The sequence below is a fragment of the Pteropus medius genome, unplaced genomic scaffold (genome assembly GCF_902729225.1).
Source record: "Pteropus medius unplaced genomic scaffold, Ma_sr-lr_union100, whole genome shotgun sequence".
NCBI classification, from domain to species: Eukaryota; Metazoa; Chordata; class Mammalia; order Chiroptera; family Pteropodidae; genus Pteropus; species Pteropus medius.
In genome coordinates this window covers 35,040,952-35,059,147 of record NW_024344378.1, presented here as the reverse complement: position 1 = coordinate 35,059,147, position 18,196 = coordinate 35,040,952, and the positions used below count along the sequence as shown (strand labels likewise).

The 18,196-nt window shown below is 36.0% G+C and overlaps 2 pseudogenes; both read left to right on the top strand.

The window, feature by feature from the left end:
• The first annotated feature begins 4,374 nt into the window (after positions 1-4,374).
• On the top strand, positions 4,375-4,493 carry LOC120610112 (uncharacterized; annotated as a pseudogene).
• A 1,912-nt stretch (positions 4,494-6,405) lies between these two features.
• LOC120609713 (60S ribosomal protein L18-like) lies at positions 6,406-6,925 on the top strand (annotated as a pseudogene).
• The last annotated feature ends 11,271 nt before the right edge of the window (positions 6,926-18,196 follow it).

Sequence of the window (18,196 nt, the reverse complement as noted above, 5' to 3'; positions counted from 1 at the left end):
AGGACTCAAGCTTAGTTACATTGGAAAAAGTTATTGTATATCTTTTACAAATCTTTTCCACTACTGCCTTCTTGCAGGAGGCAGTGTGGTTAAGAAAGAATACAGCATCTGGATTATGCTAATCTCGGTTGGAGTTTTGGCTCTAGAATTTGGAGGCCTTATGGTCTTGGACCACTTACCACTCGAAAATAATTTCTCAATCACAAATTTATCACAATTACAAATGCATCGATAGGGCTGTTGTGAGGGTCAAATAAAAAAAAAAATCAGAGGAAGCTGCTTTATAAATTGGAAAGGAATTGTCCAAAGACTGGCTGCCTCAGAGCTGTTTTTGGAAAGGAATTAGCAGTATAAATCTAATAAAAATATATTAATGCCCATAATTAATTATAATATTTTTCTACAGATAACAGTGATAGAGTCAAGGGTAACTTGGGAAATCTTGCAGTGGTTTGCAATAGTAAGTGACACTGGGTACTGAATAAGGAAAGTCTACAATACTAATTTTCTTTTACTTTCAACATGTTTAACAATAATTAAAGGCTATAGATACAAGGAATTCCATACACATAAATCTCACTTCACAACCGTGAGAAGAAATCCTTGCATACTTTTTGAAGCAGACTCTTGTGGGTTAATATGATTGGGTAGAAAATGTGATCTTTACTATCCATATCATTAAAATTTCATTTTTGTCTATTTAGCACTGCAGCACATGAGAACTGATGGGTTTATTGTCAAAAGGTTTGGTATATGTGATTGGGATTTTCTGACAAAATATGGGATATATGACATATATGTTCATTTCAGGGGACCCTGGGGCAATAAGAGGCATGTAAGACTGCAGATAGGGTACGGCACACTTTGTTCCTGGCAGCTAAAACTGTTGTCTGCCCAAAAAATGTTTCCTTCTTATTGGGCGAGACATGCCCTACATATTGTGTCAAAATGAGAATTCTAAGAAATCTGTATTGAAGTTTTATAATTTGCCATTATTGTCAAGTCCTGCAAGCTGCATGCCCTCTTACTAGTAAGGTCAACTTGGAGCCAATTTCCAAATCCCTCAGCAAAATGGAAATGTTTATTAACAGAGAAATATCCAGATTTGACATTTAAGAAATTTCAACAGAATGCAATATGAAGGAATGAATCTTTGTAGCAACCTCCACTACCTCTGATGTTTTTCAAGCCACCTATTTATTCTAAAATAACCACAGTTCCCAAAGTCTGTCATGGGCATTGATAAGTCAATAAAGCAGATGTGCTGATCTGCAGAGGCTGACCTGTGAACGAGCTGCTTTGCACATAGGTAACATCACACAGGATGCTCTAAGATAAGAAGCCGCAGGGATGAATTCATCTTTGCCCTGCAGAGCAGAATAACAAATGTCACATTTAAAAATAAGTGTTGTTATGAAGTAGAAAATTATGTAAGACTATATTAATGAATAAAATTATAAAATGATTACAATTCTATTAGTAATATTTCATAGTCGCTAATAAATTTTAAAATATTTATAGAGCCTTACAAATTATTTTCATGAACAACACTGGGCAATAGAGCCAACAAGCAGTGATAATATTAACAGCTGACACATATTGAATTTAAATTATATGTTGTACTCTGTTCTGCTTTATTGCCTTTATCTATAACTGTCATATAAGATATGTTAAGGCTTTGAGAAATTAGGTCATTTACCTAGGATTACTAATTCAGTAAATGTTCTGGGATTCACACTGGTCAGATTTCAAAGGCTACACTCTTTATGACCACAGTCTATTACCTCCTTTCCATTACATGCTTTCTGCTTGGGTTTTATAAGCAAAGAGATATGTGGAAGAATATAAAACATTGAGGGTAGACTCACAAACACTGGGTGGTATTAGTAAATGTGGGATGTATTACATAAAGGTGATACTATTTGAATAACGACTCATTTTTCTCCACAGATTATCCCCTAAGATAGTGTGGTCAGAAGAAGGCTATTTTGGCAAATAGAATATACAATTTAGTTATTCAATTATAAGCTGTTTATCCAGCTCGGCTGTTAAGCATGTGCAAAACACTGCAATAGTCCCTATAAAGACATAGGGGGTGTAAGCACTTAGTGCTTAGCAATTTCCTTCCCATGCTGGCCATACCTGATACCAAAGTTAAGCGCTGCTTTTAGCCTAGGGTTAGGCTATTGCACTCTGTCATGCTCAGTCTTACTGTAGTATATTTGCATGTGCTTTTCCCTTCATAGGTAATTTCATTTCCCATAGCTTCCACTGATCCACACCCTGAATGTCATTGAAAGTTCTGATCAAGTCTCACAATTCTTTACCAGCCCACAATGATGCTTTCCCTGTCTCAATTCTTATTATGGAAGAATATGCCTTTAAGCCTTCAGTTAATGACATCCTTGTATTGTTTTTGCTTCTTAAAAATAAAGAAGAAAATCCTGCCAGCTCAGAAGCAATGTCTGGGATGTTGCCTTCATTTATGTATCTTGGCAACAGTCCTAGTACACTTCCAGACATACCATAAGGTAAAATGAAGACTTGTTGATTGGTGCATTTTTTTACAAATTGTGCTCATTTAAATGTTTATTTCAAAAAATTGACCCTGGTATAGCTTTCCACCTAAGCTGTGTGATTTAGGCATAGGTCTCTGTGACCTCTCAAGATCTCATTCAGCACAAAGATTGCAATATCATGAAAAGCTGAGATATTTTGTATTAAGAAATGTTTTTTAAATGGATGCAATTTAAATCTTATATTCTTTCTTTCCTATTTTCTCTTGCTAAATGCACTGTTAGTATATATTCGTGTATTGAGATGACCCCTGTTCCTTGCATTTTCTCCCCACATAAACAGTTCATAGTATTTCGTTTATGAACTGCCATTCCCCAGAAAGAGGTGACTCATTTTAAATGAAGAGTTCTAATAGAGATAATCTTCTTGAGGAAAATTATTACCTCCTTTTCAAATAGGAAATGTAAGAAATTTCATTTTATCATGATTCTTCAGCCTCCATCTATATTAAACATTTGCAGTTGTTCTTGTCTCAATATATATGAGTGCTCTGACTTTTCAAGACACCCAGATCTGCTGAGCTGAGAAGTCTTCAGTTGCTCATGACTCACTACTGGCAAAGTAGATAAACAGTATGCAGATTTGTTTTTTGGTTGACTAAGAGCTCTGTTTTTGTTTCTTAGGTATCCCTTTTGTAAATCACCATTCATTCATTTACTGAGAGCTTCTTAGGAACACAAACTGTTCTAGAATCTGGGGCTATAACAATTCAAACCTAAAAAGGTCCCTGTACTCACAGAACTTACATTTTAGTGATGGCTTATAGACAATGACAGCAACAAAAATATAATCAACCTTTATACTCTCTTTGGCACAATTCTGAAATCAAAAACTTCTGAAAACCAAAAATATTCTCTCAAGTCATATCCTGACCTGAATTAATAAAAGACTGTAATCTTTATTCATCACAATTAGAATGGATATTCATATATTTTTATTATAGCAATATTAACGTGCTTGATGTGAGGTTGCTGCCCAGGTTCGACAGGGAGTGTAACAGAACTGAAATATATGCACTGTATTGCTTTTCTAAAATTAGAAAACATGAATTCTCAAAGATATTTGTCTGTAAGACTTTCAGATAAGTGATTAAGATCCGTATAATATGGGTAGTGATAAATGCTATGAATAAAATAGAGAAAAGTGGTAGGAAGTGCCAGGAAGGGCTCTTCCCTGTCTTGAAGTTTAGTTCATTGAAAACTTGATGCTTTCACAGCTCTCTGGTGTCCTTAAAATAAAATTTATTTTTGTTATACATTTTTATTCTGCTGCGGGAGCTTTGTCTTACTGCATCCCATTGCATTTTACTCAGAAGCAGAATCTGGAAACACGCTTCTTTCAAAATACATCACAGATGTAGAAAAGTTACTTATCCTCAAATCCAACCACTCGGGTATAACAACTCTCTCTATATATGTATGTCTAAGTGTTTATTTTAGACACTCAGGAGAGTCTTAATTCATAATACTGACTTCATTTTTCTCATTAGCATCTTATATCACTAAGTCACTCTAATGACAAAATATAGAGACGTAAGAATGTGTCTAATTTCTTATTCCTGTGATATTATTTCTCTTAGTCCTTCAGGCAAGGTCTTGTGACCGATCTTCTGGGTAATATGGCTAAGTCTGTGCTATTTTCTCTCTACTCATGTATGTTTAAAGTTTATACTGAAGATTTTTTCATTCTAAAATAATTTCCTCTATTAACATTTTAGTTGGGATATATATGGTTTATAAGCTAGTTGACCTTGGACAATTTAAACTCCATGAGCTTTTTAAAAAAAAATCATCTTTAGTCTATGGCCATGCTATCCTGAACAAGCCCGATCCTGTCTGATCTTGGAAGCTAAGTAGGGTCAGGCCTGGTTAGTACTTGGATGGGAGACCACATAGAAAGACCAGGTTCTACAGGCATAAAAAATAAAAAAAAAATAAGAGATTGTAAACTGACAGGGTCTTTGCAATCTGTAAAGTCAACCAAGAGTTGCCTCGCCTAAAAAAAAAAAATCATCTTTAATTGAGAATGATAACCTTGACTGTCAATATCAGTTTATTATGACTACCATTATCCTTATTTTTAAATGATTCTTCTTTTGTGAGATTGTTTCGAATAACAAATCCACTAATGAACATAAAAATCCTTTGCAAATGATAATCTTCATTCGATGTTATTTATGGTTCTTATGACTAGCAGAATTAATAGGTGACAACTAGGAATATCCTAAAAAAGAGTTAAATTAAATATAAATGATCATATAAGAAAAATATCCATTTATCAATTCTAGGAAAGATGGCTTATAATAAATAGGTTATATATTTGCAAAGATGTGAAGCTTAAAAGTAGGAAAAATATCAGATTTGATGTTAGGAAATGAAGGTTATTAGATCAGTAAACTTATCAAAATTAGTATGACATAAAATACAAAAAACCCCATCAAATTTATAAGACATTTTGTACATGCTGGTACTTCTGCTTTGGTGACAAAATCAGGACACAAAAGGTTTTTATTCACTCTTACCCGGAGCAATCAGCTTTCAAATAGTGTATATCAAAGCGTTTATATCACAAAACAAAGATTTTAAAAAAGTGTCTGAGAAAAATGTCTTGTATAATTTGTTTCTAGTTGCAATGTATTTGTCATATCAGACAAGTCAGATTTACTCAGGATTGATTTTTCACCTAATTTTTAAGTGAAATTAGACAGGTTGTTGATAAAATATTCAAAGGTGGTTTTAACTACTTCTTTTGAGTTGTTAATAACAAAATATCCTTTTCTTGCCTCTAGCAAACCCAGAAGCACAAATTACATTTAACATCCAGATGGCATATATTTTTAACATTCATTAAAAGCAAGAATAACAAACTGACATGCCATAGTTACTACTGTCAAGCCTGTAGAAGTATATTCACAGTTTATATGAAATTGCTTGTGTTTTGAAATAAAATTTGTATTGCAGTGATATAAATATAGCTTTTATTGTGATAGCAAGGTAGTGTGATACAGAAGAAAGAAGTCTAAACTAGAAAACAGGATTGGTTCTGGTTCTTACTCTGTCACATTATGTGGGTAAGTTTGCTCAAGTCTTTTAACTCCACCAGACCTTAGCTTCTTTATTGGCCAAATGACAAGGTTGGAGTAGACAACTCTTAAGGTTTCTTTTAGTCCAAAAATGTTTTAATTGATAAACCATGTACCCAGGTGAGTAAAAAAACGTAATTATTATTATTATTTTCTGTGGATCAACTTAAATTCTTTAAAGTGTCTCTTCTGCCTGATACCAGACAATGTAATTTTGGTTTGTGGTTGCTAGATTTTGTCTAGTGACACTTAAACCCAATTAGTTAACGATCATCCCTTCTTTCTCATTCACTATCGCTTTGGTGGCATCTTAATTGCTATAGTGTCAGGTGGGGTTACCTGATCATCTGTTTGTGTTTACCCATGGTGGCATCTGTTGAAATGTACAGTCTCCCATATGGTTCACAGGCATTGCAGCCTTTCATGGTGATGTCTTCTGAGTTATCTGAATTCGGCTCTGTATAGACCAGGTCATTCCCACTGTAGTTCCTCTGTTACAGTCAAAGATGCTTCCAGGTAATCTTGTGTTTCCTTCCCTCTCTCCTTCCCTCTCTTCCTCCCTCTCTCCCTCCTTCTCCCTCTCCATCTCCCCCGCTCCCACTCCTCCTTTCCCTCTCCCCTTCCTTTCCTCTCTCCTTTGCTCTCTCTAGCTCTTGCTCTCTCCTTTTTCTCTCCTTGCACTCAAGGAAATCTTTGTCAAACACGAACTCATGCTTCTCGGACTTGGTGGAGCAGGAGGCATCCTCATGGAAGTTGACATCCGCCACAGCAAAGATGAAAGGTTTGGTGCAAGGAGCCCAAGATCCAAGACATCTACCTAAGGCTGTTCATCAAGCTGTACAGGTTTCTGGCCAGATGAGCCAACTCCATCTTCAGCCAGGTAATGCTAAAGATGTTGTTTATGAGTTGCACCAACTGGCTGCCTCTGTCCCTTTCCCTGATGATCTGGAAGGTGAAGCTTTCTAGCCAGGAAGGCAAAACCACTGTGGTTGTAGGGACTACAATCAATGCCGTGTGTATTCAGGAGGTCCCTGAACTGAAGGTGAGGGTGAGTGCACTTCATAGGAGCAGCAGTGTCCATAGCTGTATCTTCAAGGCCATGGGCGAGATCTTCACTTTCGATCAGCTGACCCTGGGCTCCCCCAAGGGCTGTGACATTGTCCTGCTCTCTGGTCCTTCCAATGGCTGAGCAGTGTACAAGTATTTCAGAAACACCCCTGGAATCCCACACAGCCACATCAAATCATACTGAACTCCAAGGGCTAGGCGTAGGAGCGGGCCAGGGACCAAGGTGCCATCTGTGGCTATAAAAACCAACTCCAGATCCTGGCATGTTATTGAAAAGATTTTGGATGTTGAAAATAAAATAAAACAAAAAACCCCACAAACTCACTAATCGAACACAAGCTAATTAACAGAGTCTTCAGTGTCCACACACAACAAAGAATAAAGTCTACAGTAATAGCTGGGCAAAGTCACTAAACAATGGATTACTACAACCTTCAACAATCAATAAAACATCAAACCATTGATAAAAGGGAGAATATGTTTTCCAGAATTACCACATTATAATATTCAAATATGCAGTTTTCAAAAAAAGTATCACAAGATATACAAAGAAACAGGAAAGTACTATTCAAGGAACAAAATAAATCGACAGAAACTGTCCTGGAGGAAACTTAGATATTGTTTCTACAAAATGACTTTAAAACTGTCTTAAAAAAAAACTTTAAAAAATTGTAGTATGCTATGTAGAACTTACAACTTGCCATTTTAACCATTTTAAGTGTACAATTCAGTGGCATTAATTATATTCACATTGTTTTGCAACCATTGCCATCATCTCCAGAATTTTTTCATCACACCAAACAGAAACTCTGTATTCGTTAAGCAATAACTCATCATTCCTACCTTGCTCCAGCCCTTGGTAACTTATAATGTACCTTCTGTAACTATGACTTTGCTTATTCTAGATATTTCCTGTATGTGAAATCATACATATTTGTTGTTTTATTTCTGGCTTATTTTACTTAGCATAATATTTTCAACATTTATTATTATTGTAGCATGTATTAGAAATTCAACTTTTTTATGGCTGAATAATATTCCATTGTATGTATACCTCATTTTGTTTATCCATTCATCTGCTGAATTTAAAACATTATATAAAAACTTATATAATGTTTTATAGTAGCATTATGTTTATAGTAGCATTATTCATAATAACCAAAGAGTGGACATAACCCAACTGTACATCAATGAATGAGTGAATAAACAACAATAAAAGCGGTATCGTCTATATAGTGTGGCTTTTACATGAATAGAAATTCACATTCAGTATTCAAAAAAATTACACAATGGCTCATGGAGGAGGTGAAATTTAAGTTGAACCTTGGAGGAAGTATAATAAGTATACTAGAAATAGAATTAATAATTTTTTCTTAAACTCAATGCACATTTACAATATAAGGTGTTATCACTCAAATTACTACTTCAGCAAGACTCTCTGTAGAGATATGGTGCTATTGGTCATTATCCAATTTCAACAGACATTTGTTTTCTCCAAGAGAATAATATATTATTGTTCTCATCAATCAAATAGGATGTGTTTTCTGTGGTTAGGATGTATGGAGTGATATTTCAAGCCACAGCTAGCTCTGTTCATGAAAAGCATCTTAATCCTCTTTCCTTTAGGATTGAAAAAAGAGGATGGGTTATTATTAAAACATTTACAGAATCTGCTCTTAATTCAAATGATACATTTCAAATATTGATCACAATTTGAGTATTTGCAAAAGCCTATGGATCTGACAAATGCAGCTAAATATTTGTGCCCACCTTCTTTTTCTGCTCCTTCATCCCTTCTCAAATAGCAATGTCTACTGTTTTTACATATGAGGATTAAATACAGATTAATTTACCCATTACTTATATTTTGGCTATTTTCAATAATTCAGTGTTGTTCAATTTTTTTTCTGTAGCAGTATAGAACATTTTCTGTAGCAATATAGAGCTTTCTATTCAAATTAGCGAAAAATTACTCACGTTTATTGTTCTTGATACAGTCTTGGGAAGTGTGAGTACATGAGCATTTCTCTATATTTTGAAAGATGATGAAGGTTGTAAAACAAAGACTTAGGCCTGAATTTATACATCAGGATTTGATAATGGCTCCATTTTGTTGTTTTCTGCTTTCTTTAATAGTATTCGACTTGAATATCTTACTATTTGGTAAAGACTTCAATAAACAGACTTCATGAAAATGGAGTTGGAGTAGCAAAAGGAGACAAGTTACATCACAATAAGGCAAATGGTAGAGATCCGAAGTAATGTGTTGCCTCATTCTTTCTGTGGAAAGGAAACTATTAGAATTTCTGGCAGATTACCTAATCCTGCAGAAAATGAAGACTGTGTGTTTGAAATCCAAATGAGTGTTCCAGAAATTTATCACTGAGGTTGGTGAAAGATATGCCTCATCAGTATTCAGTGCTTCTCTCTTAAGATGAAAGAGGAGGAGAAGAAACTCCTCCTGTGGAGAGAAAATAGAAATTATTTTATCTGAGAGGAAAAGCTGCCATCGTTTACTTATACCCAAATCCCATTGACTTCAATCAACTTCAACCTCTGAGTAGAAGAATGTAGGCTGCAAGATAGAAAATTGAAGTAATTTTTGTAATACTAATAGTATTACAAAAGGGTCAAGGTTTTCATAATGAGTTTAATAACTCGGATGCAGAAAACAATCATTGGACACTGGAGAGACTTAAAAAATTCTGTTGGCCTGGTGAATTTTATCTTTTCTGGAGATGGAAAGTTTTAAAATTCACATATCCATCATGTGTAGTTGCTGGAACTCAAAAGTAAATACGATCCCATCACAATGTTACATAAATGGTTTCTACTCATGGGTTGAAGAATTGGGGTATGTGGATCCCCAAATTTGAATTATAATGTATTTGATTATGAGAATTAGCAACATTCCTAAATTTGACTTCCATAATAACCTTGTTTTTTTCTCTCCCCTATGTCCCCAATTTCTAAAAAAAAAAAAAAAAAAGTGACTAATAATTAAGATTTCTGAGTGTTTCCCATGTGTCAGATAATTAGCAGTTTAGTTTTACATACATTGTCTCATTATTTCTTACTATAATCACTTGAGGTAGGAAACTCAGAAAGATTAAACAACTTTTCCAGGTCGCATACCTAGAGTGATGGGATATAGTAAATTAAACTCAGGTCGGCTTGAAATCAGTGATTTTGATGAATCAGTTGATTGAGGTCACTGAATCCCCCCGTCTCTTCCATATAGAGCAGTTTTGCCTAGTACCCAAATTTACCTAAAATAGCCCATCAGAATTGTTAGGCATAGCTCTCAAGCCAGAACCATCCTTAAACACTTGGGTGATATGAGAAGAACTAGGACTGCGTTCCAGCAGGGGGCACAGTGAGAAGCAGAGCGCTGTGTTCTTCCACTGGGCTCTGCGATACCGGTGTCCTGGGCTCCGCAGGGGTTCGGAGCTCTCGACCTTATCAGCCACCTGCTTGACCCCAAGGCCGCGGTGACCCGATGGCGGCGGGAGTAAACTCCTTGAGCCTGGACATGGTGGCTCCCTGTCTCGCCAGGCGATGGTGTGGCAGGGAGAGAATGGCGGCCTCTCAGATGACCCAGGAAGCCATGTGGCCTCCAGGGCCGGAGCTTGGCCATGTCGGCCCCGGGTATAGGGCTGCGCAGATGCCTGGGTGACCACTGTGCTTCACCCGGATGAGATGCCATCTCGTCCCAACAACGACAAAGACCTCACAGGGCCTGAGGGTGAACGGAACCCTCGATGACGACCAGGCGAGAGGTGGTGGGTAGAGGCGCAGCGGTCAGAGGGCTCGGATCCACCAGACCTCGATAGTGGAAGAGAGAAAGGGTAAGAATAATATAGTGCTTTTGCCAACACCAAGTGCCCACCCCGCTTAGGTATATTAACTGCCCAGTATACATTCTATGAGAAAGCAACCTTTTAACTTCGAGATGTAAAGAAGTTGCCCACATATGACAAAAGTTAGAAAAATGATGTTTGGTAAGTCCCTTTTAATAATAATAATAATTATAGAAAACAGATGTCTTCTGGGAATGACTTTTGGATATGGAATTGCTAGACTGCCTCTAGATGCATCACTAGGAGTGACAGAAGACCATATTTTTTCAATGGGTTGGGGGGATGGAGCACAAGGCCCCGAGGAAGAAGAGTTTTTAATGCTAGACTGCTCATATTTACAAGACTTTTATTACTACTGTCCTATGTGTAGATTTTATTACTCAGTAATATATTACTGAGGAATTTATAGATATATTTGACAATGTTAGGTACTTTTTAAAAAAAATATGTAGTCTTTTTAGATATTTTAAAATGCCTGCTACTTGTTAAAAGTAGAGATAATAAAATAGTTCATGTGTAAATATCTAATGATTAAAGTTCATATGATATACTGCCTCTTGGAAATGCAGTGGCTAAGCCATCTCTTTGTGCATTACTCATTGCTTGTGCCCTGATCCTAGGAAGGAGGGACAAGAAAAGGAGGACATGAAAAGGGCTGTGCTAGTGTGATTATAGTCAGGCTACGATCCATGCATTTTATTTTACTTTGCTGTGTAAATTGTGTATATAATGGATAAATTAGTCATAATTTTATATTTAGTTTTTCTAGATATTAAAGAGGTTGCCAGTGAACAGAAGAGTGAGTAGACTAATATACCTTGTAAATTTTGTGTTAAAATTCATCAGAAATATAATGATAAAGAATAGATGAGCCCTCCAAGCTAATGAGGAAAAATGCAGGTGAATGGTAGAACTGCAAGAAACAATAAGAGGTGAGGCCAGGAAATTGTTTAAAAAAATCTGAGCCATCAGATAATAAGAAGAGAATAGAATTAAGAGGAAGTCAAAGAATAGACAAATTAAAAAAAAAAAAAAAAGAGTTAGTGCTTAACAGTGTGAAATCCTGCAGAGAGGAGGTTAGCTGAAAAGGTCCGCCGGATGTGGTAATGAAGATGTCACTGATTATTTGGTGAGTGCAGGGCCAACAGGATGAAATGCACAGAAAGCAGATTGTAGCATTTGAAGAGGAACAAGGGAGGAATTGGGAATAGGAATGTAGGCCAGTATTTTTAAAGAAGTGTAACAAATGAGAAAGAGAGAGGGTCCATTAGCTAGAAGAAATCTCATAGTCGAGGGACATAGTTTTATTTTGTTTGTTTTTTGCTTTTAAGATGGGGAAAAAAAACATGCTTATAAACTAGTGGGGAGACTGCAGGGAAGATGAATTTACAGAAAAAAAAAAGGCACATTTGAGCTTATCTATAGTATTTAAACTCATTTTCTTTTCATCTAGAGTCACCCACTCATTTCCTTCTTCTAGCTATTTCTCCATTCTCTTTTAATTTGTTTTTGTTCCTTATCTCTTCTTCCTGCATTTATGCTTACTCTAGTATTTATATTCTTTATCTGTCTGTCGACATGTTCATTTTTATTTTATCCCCTGCTATCTTGGGGATTTTGTAAAATTACTGTGGCTGTTTTGAAGATTTTCTGCTGATAGGACATTGCTCCAAAACTAATTGATAGTTGTGGATAATACTGGTATTTTATTCAGGTAACACTTGTGTAATATATCAGGTGTAGTCAATGCTTGGACTACATGACCTAAGGAGAAACCCAGGTCCAAGATACATGAAATAAGAGTAGATGTGTTTGCACAGTATTTTGATATTATTTAAATAACAGTTTTTTAGAGTAAAGGCAATGCAAGGTATTATGCTATTTTATTATGCCTCAATTGCATAGGTCAGAAAAGAACCAAACTTTCACTTGCAAATAATCTGAAACAGAAACCTTAAGGTCTGACATTCTCACATTGCACAACAACTCAGTGCTTACTGGCTCTCCTTGCACTTTCAGATTATCTTTTTTGGAAGAAATATGACAGTGTCCACACTATGAAACACTTAGACAATCAGGGGAAATGAAAAGCTCCAAGTGGAAGCCTATTTTATGAGTACCTCAGAAAGTGATAAGAAAATAATGTGTTGAGCATGATCTTGTCTCTGAGATTGCTGGCTTCTGATGTAGATGGGAGTCAAATAGCTGCCTTTTCTCAGTAGAAAACATATTTGCCAGAAAAAAAAGTTTTTGGAAAACTATCTTAAACATATTTACTTTCAGTATTAAGGAAGAGAGTAAAGACCTCAAATTTATGATCCTGAGAGACGATAAAAAGCAAGTTTAGGCCGCAGGCTGTGGATTCACATATACCTAGTTTTCAACATGGACTTCAGCTCTTACTTGCTTTGTGCCCCAGGGCATGTTACCAACTTCCTGTGCTGTAGTTTCCTTACCTACAAGTAGGACTATAATACCTTTCCCATAGGACCGTAATGAGGAATATCTAATATTCCTGCATTCAACTCCTATTACTATTCTTGGCTCTTCCTTTATTTCTCCCAAGTTATTCAGGAAAATAAGCATAGGGGGAGAGGAAGGTATGGTTTGGCTCAGAAAGCAGGAGAATCAGCCCAAAACAATTATGAAATAAGTTGGCAAGCTGTGTGCAAACTAAAAAGATCCTTGTTGGTTTTGCATCTGCTTTTACTTTCACCTAATGTTACATTGTAATTCTCATGTGCTAATACCATTATTTTCACACTCTAACATTATAGGGCTCACTTTGCTCATTAATTTTTGGTTGAGTTAAAGATACTGTGGCCTTGACCTCTATAGAAAGTATTATCACTTCTTAATTCCCTGGACATGGTACCAAGAAGATATATTTGTCCCAGGAGTGGGAGGATTGTATTTGTTCTTCCCAAACTAAATATGGAACCAATCAAATCTGCCCTTCTAGTACCCAGGCTCTTACACCAGAGACCCATCTTGGAAGTTAATTGCCTTTTGCAGTAACTACTTATGGGCAATGACCATGTCCTCTGACAAAGTGCCAAAAATGAATAGATGAATAAAGGATAAAGTGGTTCACTGTGCTAAAAAGGCAACAGAGGACACTGGTTGTAAGATCTGTAGTTACAGTAGGCATGTAGTCCACATTATTGCATAAGCTGGAGGTGTAAGTGGAAGAGAAGTTGGGAAAGAGCCAGGAAGGAAAAAATGTTGAGCATGAGGAATAATTAAGATCAACCACAGAGAATAGCTTATAGGAACTAAGTTGTGCAATTGGCTGTGAGAGTTTCTGCTTCCCAGCTGAGGGGGCTTCCAACAGACTATGCTGACCTGTAAAGAGCCTTAAAGACTGAGTAAAATGTGTGGTAAGTTGGGTGAGCAGTAGATATTAAATTAACGTTCTAATTCAACTCAGACTTTCTACGTTAGGGAAAAGAGCTTGTGTATTTTCAAAGGCACAGAAGAGAGGCAAGTACCCTATTCTCACCCAGTGTTTCCTTCTCTTCTCTACCTACAGGGAAACGAGAGGCTCTGCTTTGATACCAGGAATGGTGTACACATGTACTCTGGGTAGAAAATTCTGTGACCTTGTCTCCACTTTGGCTTCTGACATATTCCTATGACTTTGTTGCTAGCATGGTTATAACCGCTAAGTGCTTAGCTTCCTCCCTTCCCAACACCTTGAAACTTCAAATATAAATCTATTTGCCTAAATTCAAACCACCAAAATCCAGTTTATTAACTGGACAATTTCTAAATGACCTGTTAGCTAAATTAGCATGTTTCTTTAAACATTTATGAAATTTAGAGTAATTCATGTTGTTTGGTTTTTAAAGCTTTTGAAGATCTCCATACGGTTTAGTTATCTAGCTCTCATTTTATATTAATGATAGCCTTTTAAGCTTTGTTGCATTTGTTTCTCTACCGTATCTTCACATTCAAACTTGGTGTAGAGAAAGGGGGATCCCTCATCTAGGAGAAAAGATCAAGAGGAGAGTTCATTCCAGAAAGTGGGCATTTGGTAAAGTAGGTATTGGGTGAACTGACTTTTGGCAAACTATCTTTCAGTGAACTGGCTTGGTCTCTGCAAGGAACTAAATCTAAAAAGAACTAAATCTAAAAGGTTGCCTATTCTTTTTCTCCACATGAGAATCAATTTCCTTGCAAGTCGAGTAAAATCATGCTAGAGGAAGGCGCTCAAAATAACAGGGGTATGGGTACACTGCATATGGCTATTTACAATTAGAAAAAGCTGCATTAGCATGCAAAATAAATCTCCTGTTAGATTAAAAAATACAGAACCACATGCTGAGAGAGGAAGAGCTAGAGAGATCTTGGAGATGACTTAAAGTTATGTTTGGGATTAAAAAAGGATTCTATGAGAGTAACACTGCAAATCCTAGCAAGAATGATTTCAAAGCACACTAAAAGAACGATCTTTTCTATTAAAAGGGGTTGTTTCTCTTTTAATTGAAAAAGACATCTCTTGTTGGAGAAGTGACAGCGCTAAGTTATCTAGCAGTACCGAGCCTGTCAGAAAGCAGCAGCTGTTGGTAGGAGCAAGAGAATGGTACAGACAAAATTGATTTGAGTTAGGACTGTGATGACAGCTATGAATGGAAGTCCTACTTTTGGAAGGGTGTACTAGCTTTTATGAGGCAAGGGCATTCAAAGGTGAAAGAGACATAGAAAAGCTTTCTTTCTTTTCCACAAGGAAGTTACTAGCACACGAGTTAACACTTACCAGTTTGCAAATGTAGGTAGATTTCCCTCTTGCTATGTTATGCAGATACTTACTAATCTACAGTGGGTTGTGTCCCCATAAACCCATCATAAGTTGAAAATATTGTAAGTCGAAAATGCATTTAATACACCTAACCTAATGAACAGCATAGCTTAACCTAACCTACCTTAAATGTGCTCAGAACACTCACATTAGCCTAGTTTTGGGCAAAATCATCTAACACAAAGCCTGTTTTATGATAGTGTTGAATATCTCATGTAATTTATGTAATTACGGCTTGCTGCCTTCATGCTGGGTAATTATCTTGAATTTCATCTCAAGAATAATTGCCTTTTTCTTTTCACCAGCAGCAGGAGACACACGTGGGTGTTTTGTAGACATGATGGGATGCGAAAACACAAAACACAATGTTCAAAAAATACTGGCAGCATGGTAGTATTGGTTGTTTACCCTCATGATTCTATGGCCAAGCGGGAGATGTGGCTCGCTGCCGCTGCCCAACATCGTGAGAGAATATTGGATTGTGTATTGTAGCCCTGGAAAAGATGAAATTAAGTTGTAAGTTAATATTACTGATATAATTGAGAGACAACTGTGCTTTTAAAGTATTGTGGAATCATTTATTGATTGACTGTGACTTAAAAAACAATGAATTTATTTTATAACAAATATACTTTTAACTCTGTCTGTCACATCCATTAAAAAGGGTCAAAAATGAAAACATAATTAGGAAGTACCAATAGTACAAAACTAACTTTTACAAAGAGAAAAATAAATTCAATAAGACAAAGGAATTTAAGAAATTCCAGTTAGAAGTTCTTCATGGTGCCTTATTTATTATAGTGTAAGTTTACAGCACGGTCTCAGATGAACATAAGAAAATCTAGAGTGGTTATGGAAAACAATTCAAAATGAGGGGTTGTGGGAGAAATTTCAGAAAGCAAGGAAATTCTGCTCATAAGAAAACCTTAGAGAGTCAGCAACCAACTTATTCGTATGAAACGACAAATTTCTTTTATTGCCTTTACTTCAATGATAAGGCAAGTCTGTGATTAAAACCACATATTTCCTTTCCACTTTGAAAACAATACTGTCATTTTTGGCTATTGGAGTGAGAGCAGCATTGAGTTTTTCCTAAGTCTGAGACCTTGGCTATCCCTGTAGAAAATTCTAACATTTAATTTTTTCTTCCTTTGTTCTTGAGATGGCTTATATAAATAGCTATGCTCACTATATATACTTCAGCCAGTTCTTTGAATATCATTCTTCATCAGTCTTGAATCTGAAGATATAGGAAGGCTTTTGCTAGTTTCATTTAATTTAAACTTGGCATCTTAAAAGAGAATTTCTTCTTAAACATGTATATTCATACTAGGTTGTCCTCTTGCTGAATTGTTTTACTGTTATTAACAGACTCCAAGGACGTTTCTCATCTTTTTTATTTCTGTTGCTCTTTTTCACAACTTGTGCAATTCCTTAGATGTTTTATATTCACTCAGTATCCAGCATTTTGAATTTTAATGGTATATTTATGCTCTGCTTATTTCTCCTATCTCTTGAAGAGTGTCTCCTGAAGAGTTATAGATATGGTCATAAAATCCAATAAAGATGCATTTGTCAAACTGATTTATTTTCCAAACTCTGTCCCTGTTAAATTTATAAAAGAAACCAGATTTCTGCATATATTTGACTACTGTAGTGGAAATGATAAGAAGTGCAAGAGTCATCCAGGCACAGATATTAAAAAGAGCCACAGGAGAAATGGCTCTGTTGCTTATACTAAATTGTTCCTTCTCAAAAGATGAGGCAATTGCCTAAGTAGAAAATTAATCATAAAGCATTTTAAATCATCAGACATGATAAAAGTTGTGTTTTATGATTCATGATAATTGGTTTGGAGAACTAGAAGGTATAACTAAATAGACTTGTGAGAAGAACTCACAACTGGGTAAGTTCATTTTACTTTCAGATTCAGCAGTCAAGGCAAATGCTTTACCAAAAAAGCCTCCGAGATTTATTTGATCATTATTATAAAACCTACATTTTTAAGTCATGGAGTCTTAGTACCATAGTGTGGTTTTTATATACCACCTGGCAAGTAAATAAATGGCTCTGTTCAAAACCTCAAAATAAGAAATGAGTTTGTCCTCAATTTTCTGTTCTTTTTACTTGTCATCATATTTCTATAAAATCAATGATTTTTTATCTTGTGCTCTGGCTGTTCCATACAGTACAGTCCCAATATAATAGTAAAATTGTATCACCCTGGTTCAGCTGCCACAAGAAAAAATAGCTAGAAATAACAGACTCACATTTTTCCTTACTAGTTCAAAGTAGTAACCCAAATAACCTATGTGTGCTTGCAATCAACTGTGACTATCAATTTTTTTTCCATCTCATATTTTTAATTTTTTCCCGTGACACTCAAGACATAATTCACGTATTTTCTGGTCACTTCCAGTGAAGATTTTGTTCCCGTCGGGTCTCTTTCATCACCATGTTGGCTCCCAGGTAAGGATAGTTGTGAGGATTTGTAGTTTATGAAATCGGCTTAGCTATTTTTTTCCTCAACTACAATAGGCACTATGCTCCATTTCTTCTTAGCCTGTGTTTTCATGTGCTTTTTATTCCTGTTTTGAAGATACTTTGAAAACATAGCTCATTGACACATTCCTTCTAGTAATTCCTTTTTCCCAGGACTCTCTTACAAGTCACTTAGGGCTGGGCCAAAAGATAATATGATCCACACAATGGAATATAAACATTAAATGGTTCTCTTCAATTCTTATGCATTGTCCATGCACCAAGCCTTCTGCATCTTTTCTCTTTATCCTCAGGCTTATGGGGCCA